Genomic DNA, 13,343 nt, shown 5'->3' with positions numbered 1-13,343 from the left:
GCAGACATAGTAAATAATCTTATGGTTACCAGAGGGGGAAGGAGGTGGAAAGGGATAAATTTGAGATTTGAGATTTGTAAATGTTAGCCCCTATATAAAAAAATAGATTTTTAAAAAAACAAGTTCCTTCTGTATAGCACAGGGAACTATATTCAATATCTTGTAATAACCTTTAATGAAAGAGAATATAAAAAAAGAATATATGTATGTATATGCATGACTAGGACATTATGCTGTACACCAGAAATTGACACATTGTAACTATTTCAATCAAAAATAAAAATAAATTAAAATAAAATAAAATGTGAGGGTAGTGATTTAAAATAGGGCTACTTGGATATGAGGTATGTCTTTTGAATTCTATGAGAATAGTCATTAATCCCAATATTTTTATATTTTAATCAATTATTTTAACTTTAGAGGAATATTTTAGGAACTAATATATCTTTTTTTGAAGAAATATTTACCCAAAGTTTAGAAATTCCTTATATTTCACTTTGGTTTCCTTTTTCTGCTTTTAAAAATATGACAAATAAAATATAATGCTTTTGGCTGAAAATGTAATTCGTGGTAGACCATGAGCCAGAGATAGACACAGCTTCTCTACATAAGGGTCTATTTGGCCGCCTCGTTGTTGACTCAAGTCAGAAAATGGACTAATTATACTTTCAGGTCATTAGGAGGGAACTCAAATGACTCTTAAACACCTAAGTTACTACCAAGAAATAACTACAGCCCTGAGGGGACTCTGGCTCTGAGAAAAGTGAAGTTAATGGGAGCTCTACATAATTTGGTAAGAAGGAGTTCACCTTTCAGCTTAAAGAAGTGAGTTTGCATGGAAATGTGGCCACAAGATAAAAAGGGAACCACTGTAAACATCCCATCCAGTTAATTTGTTGTTGTTGTTTTATTGAGATACAGTTGACGTAGAACATCATATTAGATTCAGGTGCACAACATAATGATTTTCAGTATACGTCTATATTGCGAAATGATTACCACAAGGCTAGTTAACACCCACCACCACACATGCTTTTTTAATTATGACCTTATAACGAGCTTTCCTCCGACTGTACTTGCTTGGGCCAGTTCAGAGCACTGGGAAAGAACATCAGCCCACCTGGGTATTTACCCTACCTGAGTAAGGGTTATTATCTCTGGCTGGAAAAATTCCTTCTACCTGGTTCTCGACCTGGACCAAGCATCAGATTTCTACGTGGAACTTTTCACAGATGCCTGGCCTCATTCTGCACCTGTTGAAAAAGAATCCCCAGGGGCAGGACAAGGAGGGGGTCGTGTAGTTTTTAATAGCTCCACAGTGATTTGGTTGCACAGCTGGAATTATGTACCAGTTCTAGACTGGGCAGTGCGCTGTCTTTTGGAGGCAGCAGAGACGTTTAATGAAAAGGGCAGTAAAATCGGATGAAGTTTCATATTCCTCACTTACTAGATAAACAGCAAAATTTACCTTTCTGAACATCAATTTCCTTAGGTATATAATACTACTTTACAAAAAAATCAACTTTCTCATCTATTAAAGGGAATTCAATAAAATAATGTATATATTTTTAGAAGCCATAGAATTTCAGGCACCCTAGAGGAAAGTGCTGACATACCACTCACTTCCTTGCCGTGGAAAATGCTAGTCACTTTTTTATAAGAGAGATAACCAAGCCACAAAGGACGTAACTTCGCACTCGGCAGCAAAGAAAAGAGACATTTGCCTCCGTACCTTTTTCCTGTTTAGGAGAGTTGATAGCACCAGAAGGGCCCAGGCTACTGGGAGGGGTGGCAGGTGCATGGGAGAAAAACTCATTCTCTTCCAAGGTTTCACTGAGGCAGCTGAGTGTCAGAGTTCTTCACAGGAGCTCTGAAAGCCAGAGAAGACTGGAAACAGTCAGATGGTTCACAGGGAGAAGCCAACAGTCCAGAGAGAGGAACAGTGCAAACAGCCTGGTTTGACAAGCTTAGTCCAATGCCACTGTTACATTAAGTGATTTAGTCTTTTTCTTCAAAAAAAGAACTTCCTTCCATTTGAATTTCACCTACTGTTCTCCATGACAAAATATGCTACAAAAATCTTTATGTCTTAAATGACAAGTTGAGATGTGTGTATTATTCATGTATATGTGTATGTATATCTGTGTGTGTATATGGCTGAGTTTAAAAAAAAAAAGGCAGAACAATAAAGAAACAAGCAAGCAAGCAAGCAAACAAAGGATAGCTCTCAACAACCAATGCCTTTTAACCACAGGAATAATCTTTCCTCCTTGGAAACATTAAAAGTTATAGAAAGTATAAATCTTTCTATGAGAAAAAATTAGCACTTTAGACATAATTTAAAGAATAAGTCAAGAATGAATCAATATTTTGATACTACAGCTATCGCTATGTTAATGATGTTTACATGGAGATAAGCATTATGATGATTGATAAGAGAATAGCTTAGATATCCACATGCAAAATAAGAAAGTCAGACCCTTACCTCCATCAAATACAAAAATTAATACAAAATGTATCAAAGACCTAAACATCAAAACTAAAACTATAAAGCTCTTAGAAGAAAACAAATGAAAACCATCACATTTGATTTGGCAATACTTTCTTGGATATGACACCAAAACCACAGGCAACAAAAGGAAAAATATACTAAATGAACTATATCAAAAGACAACAACAACAGAGAGAAAAGGCAGCCTAGGGAATGGGAGAAAATATCTACAAATCATACACTTGATGAATAGTTAACATCATGAATATATAAAGAATGCCCACAACTCAACAGCGAAACAAAACCTGACTTAAAAATGAACAAAGAACTTAACTAGACAAAAAAAAAAAAGATATACAAATGGCCAATAAGCACATGAAAAGATGCTCAACGTCACTAATCATTAGAGAAATGCAACTCAAAACCACAATAAAATAATACTTCATATCCATGAAGATGACTGTTACTAAAAAACAATAATTAAAAGAACAGAATAACAAATGGAGAAATCAGGAACCTTTGTGTATTGCTGATGGGACTGTAAAATGGTGCAGCTGCTGTGGAAAACAGTATGGCGGTTCCTCAAATAATGAAATATTGAATTACTGTGTGATCCTGCAAATTCACTTCCAGATTTACACCCAAAAGAAATGAAAGCAGGAACCCCAACAGACATTTCTACACTAATGTTCATCACAGCATTATTCTCATTAACCAAAAGATAACGTATTAGTTGGGGTTCTCCTGAGAAACAGACCCAAGAGGATATAGATATATATGTAAGTTGATAGATATAAAGAAAGTGAGAGATATTTATTGCAGTAATTGGCTCGTGCGATTGTGGAAGCTGGCAAGTCCAAAATCTTCAGTATAAGCCAACAGGCTGGAAACCCAGGGAAGGGCTGATGCTGCAGTTCATGTCTTAATGCAGCCTGCCGGCAGAATTCCCTCCTCTTCAAGGGAGATCAGTCTTCTATTAAGGCCTTCAAATGATTGGATGAGACCCACCTACATTATGATAATCTGCTTTACTCAAAGTCTACTAATTTCAGTGTTAATTTCATTTTAAAAATACCTTCACAGAAATATAGAATAATGTTTGACCAAATATCTGCATACCATGGCCTAGATAAATTGACACAAAAAATTAACCATCACAGACTCTCTGGAGGACAGAAGGACGGACAGATGGCATTGCTCTCCTCCCAGCCCCGAGGACCACAGGCCTTGGCGCGCAGGGCGCTTCCTAGGGTCACCGTCATGCCCGCGGAGGCGGCGCGCCCGAGCTGCCGCGCCTGAGCTCCAGGGAGGGGCTCCGGACCCCGCAGGTTTTACAACACAGCGCGTCTAGGTGTGGACATTTCATCATCTATCATGGAGTTACTGTGTTCCTGTCCCTAAGGTGGTTCCAGCCTGACTGACAACATAATCATCATTGGCTTTTGATTGATATCACCTCTGATGTGGCCTCTGTTTCATGTCACATCTGAAACTTCTCTGTGCCTCAGACTAGAACAGTATTTGCAGAGGAATCAGAGGAGTTAATCTTGTTTGAAGCCTCAGACTTCTGAGAGGACTCCCTGACGCCTCAGAGCTGACGTTTCCTGGTCCCGAGAAGCAGGTTGTCCCCGTTAGCCCATTGACATGCATCAGGCAGACACCACAAATGAGCAAACCGAACCTCAGGACATAGCTAACAATGGACAGCCGGATGATCCAGGACATGCCCCAGCTCTAGTGATGCAGATTGCCTTTTGGCTCCCGGAACCTCATCAGTGCCTCGGACTTTCTCCTCTCAGCCTGAGACTGCACGGAAGTTGGGCTGTGGGAAGCAGCAAGCAAAGCTAGTGGTAACTGAGAGACCCGTGTCTGGGTAGAACCAGGTCCAGGACCATAACGCTGCCTCCTCTGTGGTCTGGATTTCAGCTGCTGTGGCTCTGCTGATGTGCTCAGCACCATCCTTCTATTTGCACTTAAACGGCACAGTTTTTGGTCAGCGCATCCGAAAAGGAAGGTGTGAGAGACAAAGCCCATGGCCACGTACCCCTCCAATTATCTGGCAAGACATTCCTCACCCTGAAGAAATTCACTATCCACAATTATTCCCACTCCAGGGAGTGACCCTACAAGTGCTTGCAGCCAGACTCTGGCAAAACCTTCATTTCCAGATACAAATTAATGAGGCTACCCACTCATCCCAGAAGTCCCACCAGTGTGCTCACTTTGAGAAGACTTTTAAACGGAAAGACCACCTGAAAAACCACCCCCAAACACATGACTCCAACAAAATGGCCTTTGGGTGTGAGGAGTGTGGGAAGAAGTACAACACTATGCTGGGCTACAAGAGCCACCTGGCCCTCCCTGCAGCCAGCAGCGGTGACCTCACCTGCAGGGTTTGTGCCCTGGAGCTGGGGAGCACAGAGGTGCTGCTGGACCACCTCAAAGCCCACGCAGAGGAGACGCCCCCTAGTGGAACCAAGGAAAAGAAGCACCAGTGCGACCACTGTGAAAGATGCTTCTACACCCTGAAAGACGTGTGGTGCCACCTGGTGATCCACACAGGCTGTAAGGACTTCCCATGTCAGTTTTGTGCCCAGAGATTTGAGCGCAAAAACCACCAAAAATGACATACCAAGAAGACACACTCAGGAGCTGATGAAAGGGAGTTTGCAGTCTGCAGACCTTCTGAGCACCTTCCACTCCATCTCTCTCCAGTTTCGACTGAGGGTGGCCCCGCTGTCTCCTTTCCCTTTAGGAGCTCCTGCACAGAACGGGCTTGCAAGTAGCTTGCCAGCTGAGGTACACAGCCACACCCACAATCCCCCGGAGCCAACCTCCCAGCCTGTCCCGGGGCTGCCAGAGCTCCTGGCACCCCTGCGCACCCACCCTCCCCGCCGTAGCTTCTCCCAAGCTCTCCTCCACCACCCCACCAGAATCACAAGTACAACACCAGTTCTACCTCATACTCCCCACTTCAAGCCTGCCCCTCAAAGCAGTTACTAAAGGATTCAGCAATACCAATTTGCTTGAGGACTGGCCTCTGCAAGAGCCTCAGTCACCTCACAAGCAAGCTCAACCCAGATTTTGATCTGGCTAAGAGAGGTGCTGGTAAAGTCAACCTGCCCAGGGAGCTGCCTGCAGACGCTGTGAACCTAACAATAGCTGCCTCTTTGGACCTTTCCCCCTTGTTGGGCTTCTGGCAGCTGCCCCCTCCTGCTACCCAAAATGCCTTTGGGAATAACACTCCCACCCTGGGGCCTAGGGAATCTCTGCCCCATAGGCTAAGCTGTCTGGGACAGCAGCAACAAGATCCCTCACTAGCCACGAGCACTATGAGCCTGGGCCAGCTCCCCCTCCCTCCCATCCCCCCCATGTTCCCAGCTGGCACTGGTTCAGCTATCCTGCCTCATTTCCACCATGCATTCTGATGACTGGTTTTGAAAGCCTACCTTTCTCATTCTGGAAGATGTTTTAAGAAGCATTTTAAACATCAGTTATGATACAAAGAAGGATTTGGAAAGCAGGACTGGACTATGATGACTGGCTTGAGCGAAGAGAGTTCTCGAACTGCATGTGTTGTGCCAATCTGTCCTGAATGTTCATGCTTTGTACCAAATTTAATAAGCAAGTATTCTTTGATGGAACTGCAATTATCGTCATAACCGACATCCATGCGAGGGCTGCTATATATAGGTATTTGTCAAATTGAATTTAATCGTAAGCCATGATCATAATAATGTTAACTAAATAACTTTATGTGGCACTGCCTAATAAGGGAACTATGGAAAGTTTAGGATTTCTCCAAAATGGGAAGATTTTTAAAATAAGAAAATAACCTTTATATTGCATATTATAACTAGGCTGTGTTTTTCTTTTTTTAACATTTTTTATTGATTTATAATCATTTTACAATGTTGTGTCAAATTCCAGTGTAGAGTACAATTTTCCAGTTATACATGAACATATAGATATTCATTGTCACATTTTTTTCTCTGTGATCTACCATAAGATCTTGTGTATATTTCCCTGTGCTATACAGTATAATCTTGTTTATCTATTCTACAGTTTTAAAATCCTGTCTATCCCTTCCCACCCTCCACCCCCTTGGCAACCACAAGTTTGTATTCTATGTCTATAAGTCTATTTCTGTTTAGTATTTATGCTTTGTTTTTTTGTTTTTGTTTTTTAGATTCCACATATGAGCGATCTCATATGGTATTTTTCTTTCTCTTTCTGGCTTACTTCACTTAGAATGACATTCTCCAGGAGCATCCATGTTGCTGCAAATGGCATTATGTTGTTGGTTTTTATGGTTGAATAGTATTCCATTGTATAAATATACCACATCTTCTTTATCCAGTCATCCGTTGATGGACATTTAGGCTGTTTCCATGTCTTGGCTATTGTAAATAGTGCTGCTATGAACATTGGGGTGCAGGTGTCATCCTGAAGTAGGGTTCCTTCTGGATATAAGCCCAGGAGCAGGATTCCTGGGTCATATGGTAAGTCTATTCCTAGTCTTTTGAGGAATCTCCATACTGTTTTCCACAGTGGCTGCACCAAACTGCATTCCCACCAGCAGTGTAGGAGGGTTCCCCTTTCTCCACAGCCTCTCCAGCATTTGTCATTCGTGGATTTTTGAATGATGGCCATTCTGACTGATGGCCATTCTGACTGATGGCCATTCTATCACCATTCTGTGAGGTGATACCTCATTGTAGTTTTGATTTGCATTTCTCTGATAATTAGTGATATTGAGCATTTTTTCATGTGCTTATTGATCATTTGTATGTCTTCCTTGGAGAATTGCTTGTTCAGGTCTTTTACCCATCTTTGGATTGGGTTGTTTGGTGTGTTTTTCTTTTCAGAGATTTTTCTGAATGTAGTTTAGTTACTATTGCCATAGCCAACCTATAGTTTTACAGAAACAATTTCTTGTGGAATAATGATGAGACATCTCCATTTTTAAAAAGCATTTTAAATGTAGTTTGAATATTTTCCACAGGATGCTACAATGTGAGTTATCATCTACTTCATTTATCTTAAAGACTAAACTGATTGTCAGTTACATCTGACAGAAAAAAAAAAAGTCACTGTGTAACCAGGTTAAGTGGTAAAATAATCCAGGCATCAGTCAAAACAAGTATTTTACTAACTTTAATATTGATTACATTTTAACAGAAATTTAAGAATATTACTGGAATTAAAATGCATATATTAAAGAAGAATTCCCTTTACTCTGTCTGGCTTAAAATACTACTTTGCTTAAGTATTTTTAATCACCAATAAGTAATTGCATTTTAAAATTCATCATTTAAGTCAATATTAGTTTTATTCAAAAAAGATAATATTTTACAATGTAACTATAAACTCTGCCTTGAATTTGGTATCTAATGAGTTTTTAAAATATAAAACCTAGCCTTTTTTTTTTAAAGCTCCTTTGTCTTTTGTGTTTAGAGGCTTTCTATATGAAGATGTATCTTACATATAATAAACTACAAATTCTGCAAAAAAAAAAAATTACCATCACAGATAGAAATAACCCAAATGTCCACCAACAGATAAACAAAATGTGATATACACATACAATGGAACAGTATTCAGCCTTAAAAAGGAGTGAAATTATGACACATACTACAATATGTTTGAACCTTGAAGTAGAATGCTAAGTGAAATAAGCCAGTCATAAAAGAATATTGTATATCTCCACTTATATGAGATACCTAGAGTAGTCAGATTCATGGAGACAGAAAGTAGAATGGTAGTTGCCAGAAGGAAATAGAGAGTTATTGTTGAATGAGTACACAGTTTCAGTTTGATAAAAAAAAGTTCAGGAGATAGATAGCTGTGAAGGTTGCACAGCAATGTGAATGTACTTGATGTCACTGAGCAATGGTTATAATGCCAAATTTTATGTTATGTTTATTTTACTACAGTAAAAAATAATGAATTACTTACAAGTGTAGACTTTGCTATGATGCAGACACTATGTTAAAGGTTTACATTGATTTTCTCGCTTAATGCCTATTGATATCCCCATGTTTAGATAATAATCTAATAAATGAGTGAAATGTTTCCTGTCTACACCTGTGGCACATCCCATAAATGAGACTCATGTTGGCCTCTCCCAGGAAATGTTACTGACTCCACTCCTCCAAACCTTCCCTCCCCCTCCAGTGATCCTCCTTCCATGGACTTCTTGGCTACCACTACCACAAACCAGAGGAGCAGCCCCGCTGTACTACCTCTAAGGCAGTGCAGACTAGTGGTTGAGGCTTGGGCTCTGGAGTGTCACTGTCCGGGTCTGCATCTGCCATCTGTACACTGACCTTGGGCAAGTTTCTTAATCTGCCTGTGCTTCAGTCTCCACAGCTAAAAGGTACCAAACTTCACAGGGTCGCTCAGAGGCTTACATGAGCTAAGGCACGTACAGCAACCAGAACAATGTCTGCCATGTATTAAGTGGTCAGAAAACGTTAGCCACTGATGTATCACATAGCCATCTGGAAGCAATAGCCTGTCCTGGGGATGCAGCAGGAAGAATAAAGATCACTCAAGAGAGAAGGGACCTTAGAGATCATTTTACAGATGATGGCACAGAGAAGGCCATAATGGCTCAATGTCTTGCCCGAGGTCACACAGGTGGTCAGGGGCAGCGCCAGAGCCAGACTCAGGTTCTCTCTGACACAACACAATGCCCTCGAGGAAAAGAAAGCAAGACATATTCAAACTGACTTTCCACTTAGGTGCATATTACAGAACTTATCTATCTCAATAATTGTACATAATGAAGTTACAAGTATTAACATGTGAATAGATGATTCTCTCAGCCAAATGAAGAAGAGCTATTGGCACACACTGTGTGAACACGGTTGGGGAGGGGCACAATAATCACATGTCAGAGACTTCAGGGTATGGCCTGTTTCTGAAAAGAAGCCTGGGTAATAGTCCAGAATGCGAGACCACCTCAGCAGAGCTCTGAGACAGCCCTTACAGAGTGAGTCTTATAAAGCAGAGCCCAGACTCACTGGTCAGTCCTGCCCACCCAGCCTACAGGTCCTGACTGGTGATGGGAAGCAGTGGAGCAGGTGGGGAGGGAATGCTGGGAGAGGAGTACAGACGGACTCCAGAGATGGATTGTTCCAGAAACAACTCCACTCTAAAACTGCTGCCAGTTCGGCTCACTGTCCCCCACCAATCTTACCTCCCAAGCTTCTCCTTCCCCAACAGGCTCTCCATGCCACCCCCTCCTACCTCTCCCCTCTTTCCAACTTTTCCACCCACTAACCTCTGACACATTATCCTGCATCACAACCCTGAAGATAGATTTACACTTTCCAGCCTCAGTGTTTTGCCCACACTTTCCTTTCCTCCTAGAATGCCTGCCACCTTCAGTTCTATAATCCATTTTCCCTCGACCAAAACTGTCTGGTAAACTCCCTTCCCAGAAATGCCAACCTTTCCATGAAGCCACCCACAATCAGAAGTCTGCTTTCCATCCTCTGTGCCCTCAGAATCTTCTAGATCTTTCTAAGGTACTTGATAAATTCTCCCTCACTCCCTTCTCAAGACTCTCGCTCCTTTACAGCCTTATACAGTGCCTTGCTAACAAGTGGTCTGCACTCAGTGAACACTAGTTGCTAAGTGTAGAGATCAGAATGGCAGCTGGGGAAATCAATGTGCAGCAAGGGAAGCTGAGAAGGAAGGCAATGAAGAGTGGGTCCAACAGCAAATACTAACTCTGTGCCAGAACTACTCTAATGTTTAACTTAGTTTTCAAGGCAATCCCATGAGATAGGTGCTATTATCTCCACATACGGAGCGGGAAACTGCAGTACGTATGGGCCCAGTAACTTGCTCCAGGTCAAACAGCAGGGTTTTGAATGGAAGCAGGCCAGCTAGCTCTTTATATGGTTTCTCTACAATGCTGTTCTCTCTAACTCTGCAACCCTGAAAGCCACTTCAACTCTTCCACTCACAGTATGCGCTGCCTTTCTGAATCAAAAACATTCTCTGCAACCTGCAATTAGAGCACCTACTGCTTTCCAAGCCAGAAATTAAAGATCAGTTCTGGTCATATCACCATGACAGTAAATAACATACGATAAAGTCTCCAATCCAAAACACTGCTTAAACAGAGACCTCTACACATGTTTGTAATGGAATGGGCCTCAGGCCACTCACCCAGCTCAATATCTGCCATCATCTCCATTTCTAAATCCTGAAATATATGCCAGATTTATGTGCATAAACACCTAACAATAACTCAGAATATTACTTGGAGAGAATTATGGGGTTAATATACACACAATTACTTGGGGAGAATTATGAGGTTACTGATGTACACACCAGCAGTCTGTCACATGTTTTTTAACAATCATAAAGAAACTGTGGCCCACCACTACGGATAGGAGGATATAGAAAATACATTGAGCTACCTTCACATGTAAATGAAACAATAATTACCTATATCAATTCAGGATTTAAATAATTTAATATTAAACATCCCATTAAAGGAAGCAAAAGTTTTGTTAATTCTAAATAAGCCAGATAACTTTCTCTATCTTCTGTCAAAACAGTTAGGAAGTGGGGGATGGATAAAGATTCCGGCTTTACAAATGAATGCTCTGTTCTCACAGAAAGAAAACAGAAAAATAAATTGGTCAGTAGATTCCACTTTGAAGTTAGGAGAAGCTTATAACAGGATAACAGTTAAATTTATGTTCCCAGGAAATTTTAAAATAGCATACAGATGACCAAATTAAATAAAAATAAAAGGTTAGCAAAGCAAAAGAAAAAGAAACGAGGGTCTGTGCAGTTTGTGGCAGCAAAAGATATTTTTCTCTCCCTGATGAAGAGAAGGCAGCGAGAACAGCAAAAAGGGTAGAGCTCACAGCGGGAGAAATAGGATATCCAGCACGTATCCAAAACTTACCCAACTCGGTCTTATTCACACTTTTTTCCCCACTTTGCCAGTTTTAAATCAGACAGCGGCTGGGCTTTTGTTGTTGATGTTTCTGTCCTTTTGATCCCAGAGCCCCATAAAATTAAACTGTGTGTTGGATGGGATCTGGCCCCTTGTCGCATTAGAGGGGGAGAGTTTTAAACTTGGATCCCTGGTGGCTTCTTTGGGTAAATGAATAAATAATAAGCGGCTGAAAGGAGAGGACGTGGGGGACGTGCTCAGCTGACGTCGGGCCCGAGAAGGGGCCGCACAGCTCCTCAGCGCAGCTGTCCAGATGTGCCTCATCTGGTTCCCCCGAGGGGCACGAGCCTCGGCGGCCGCGGCTAGCAGAAGCTCCAGCTGATTGGTCTCCGGGGCTCTTTGCTTGCCGCCTATTGGCCGGCCGGCCCGCCACTCCCGTGGCCACGGGCCCGCCCCCGCCCGCCGGGCCCGCTCGCTGCATCCTCAAGAGGAACCTGGAAGTGCAGTGCGGGCGCTGATGTGGCACTCGGCGGCCGCCGCGGCCCGGGAGGGGCCCAGGGCCGAGAGGGGGATCCTCCGCACCCAGGGCCTGCCGGTGCTCTGGCCCCTGTTATGCCCGTTCTTTTAGGCAGTCGGGCTTGTTTGTTTAAACCAGATGACTTCAGTCTGTTCTTGGGATGAAATTAAGGCGCGCCCCGCGCAGGCTTAAATCCCCAGCATTGCCGAGTGAAAGGGACTGAGGCTCCGGGATGCCCACGCCCCAAAAGGGCGTTCAGGCCACGCCTCAGAACTTCACTCTCTCCTCTTTAGCCAGGGAGCGAATAATGAAATTCAAGAGCCTGTTCCTTTTGTTAGAGGAAAAACCTTAATGAATCTTTCACTGAAGTCCTTATTAACCAGAAAGATGGTTCTTTCTGTAGAGAAGCCCAAGTTGGTTACAGGAGTGATTTGGAAGACTTGGTTGGTTTGGGGTTTTTATTGGGTGGTGGTAGTTCTAGGAAAACGAGAAATGTTCCTTTGTTCTGTGAGAATTTAGACAGGGCAGCACCAAACGATGCTTTGAAAGCTTGATTAGTTGGGGGGTTGTCTACAAATCAATCATCATTGTAATTTGAGGATGCTGACAGAAATGTGCCTCACTGACACATTAAGATGGCAAGAGCTACACTCATTGGGCCACATACCATGAACTGTGCCAGGATCTATGCTAAACTGCTTTACCTGCATTATCATATTTAATTCTTACAATCACCTTATGAAGTAGATTTTAAAATCATCTCCATTTTCAGATGAGGTAACAGAGACACAGAGAAGTCTATCCCAGACCCCGAGGTCTCCAGTATATATGTCTGAATCATGAGTATATAAACTTACCTGTCATTTTCCAGGAGTGAATGGGTCAGAATTTATTTTTGAGTGCCTCTACCTTCTGAAGTCCAAAGATTTCACTTCATGGATGATGTCCTCTTGGTTGGTATATGTATTACTATTGCTATATAACAGATTACCACAAATTTAGTAGCTTGAAACACCACATGTTTATTACTGTTCCAGTTCTAAGAAGTGCAGGCATAGCCTAAATGGATCCTCTGCTCAGGGTCTCACAAGGCTGCAACCATTGTGTCTGTCAGGCTGCATCCTCATCTGGAGGCTCAGGTAGGGAGCACCTGCTTCCAAGCTCCCTCAGGTTGTTGTCAGGATTCATTTCTTTGCAGCTGTAGGGCTGCATCCCAGTTTCTTTCTGGCTGTCAGCTAGCAGCTGCCCCTACCTCCGATAGTCTAGTCTCAGGCTCCTGCAATTCCTAAAAGCCAGGACGTGCTGATCATGGGGAGCCACCTTACAGTCTGTCTGCCACAGTGGACTAGTCAGACACCTCAGTTTCTGCAACCCTGACTGCAGTGTCATATCACCTCCACGAGCCCTTC

At 42.4% G+C, this 13,343-nt stretch overlaps 1 protein-coding gene and 1 pseudogene across 6 annotated transcripts in view; one reads left to right on the top strand and one right to left on the bottom strand.

The window, feature by feature from the left end:
- TMEM45A (transmembrane protein 45A) overlaps nucleotides 1–11,783 on the bottom strand; it is an 85,183-nt gene extending 73,400 nt beyond the window's left edge. For 2 of the 6 annotated variants that reach the window (XM_074362035.1, XM_045503858.2), the window contains exon 1: nucleotides 11,427–11,782. The gene's annotated coding sequence lies outside the window, so the exon portion shown is untranslated. Of the gene's footprint in view, nucleotides 1–1,732; nucleotides 1,871–5,123; nucleotides 5,253–11,426 lie in introns of those variants that run through there. The other 4 variants (XM_045503859.2, XM_045503863.2, XM_010966388.3 and 1 more) reach the window with 4 other exon arrangements.
- Nucleotides 4,136–5,919, top strand: LOC105077962 (zinc finger protein PLAGL1 pseudogene; annotated as a pseudogene).
- Nucleotides 11,784–13,343: the final 1,560 nt, after the last annotated feature.

The sequence above is a fragment of the Camelus bactrianus genome, chromosome 1 (assembly GCF_048773025.1).
Source record: "Camelus bactrianus isolate YW-2024 breed Bactrian camel chromosome 1, ASM4877302v1, whole genome shotgun sequence".
Classification (NCBI taxonomy): Eukaryota; Metazoa; Chordata; class Mammalia; order Artiodactyla; family Camelidae; genus Camelus; species Camelus bactrianus.
Note: the sequence above shows the minus strand (reverse complement) of the source record. Positions and strands in the feature narration are given on the sequence as shown.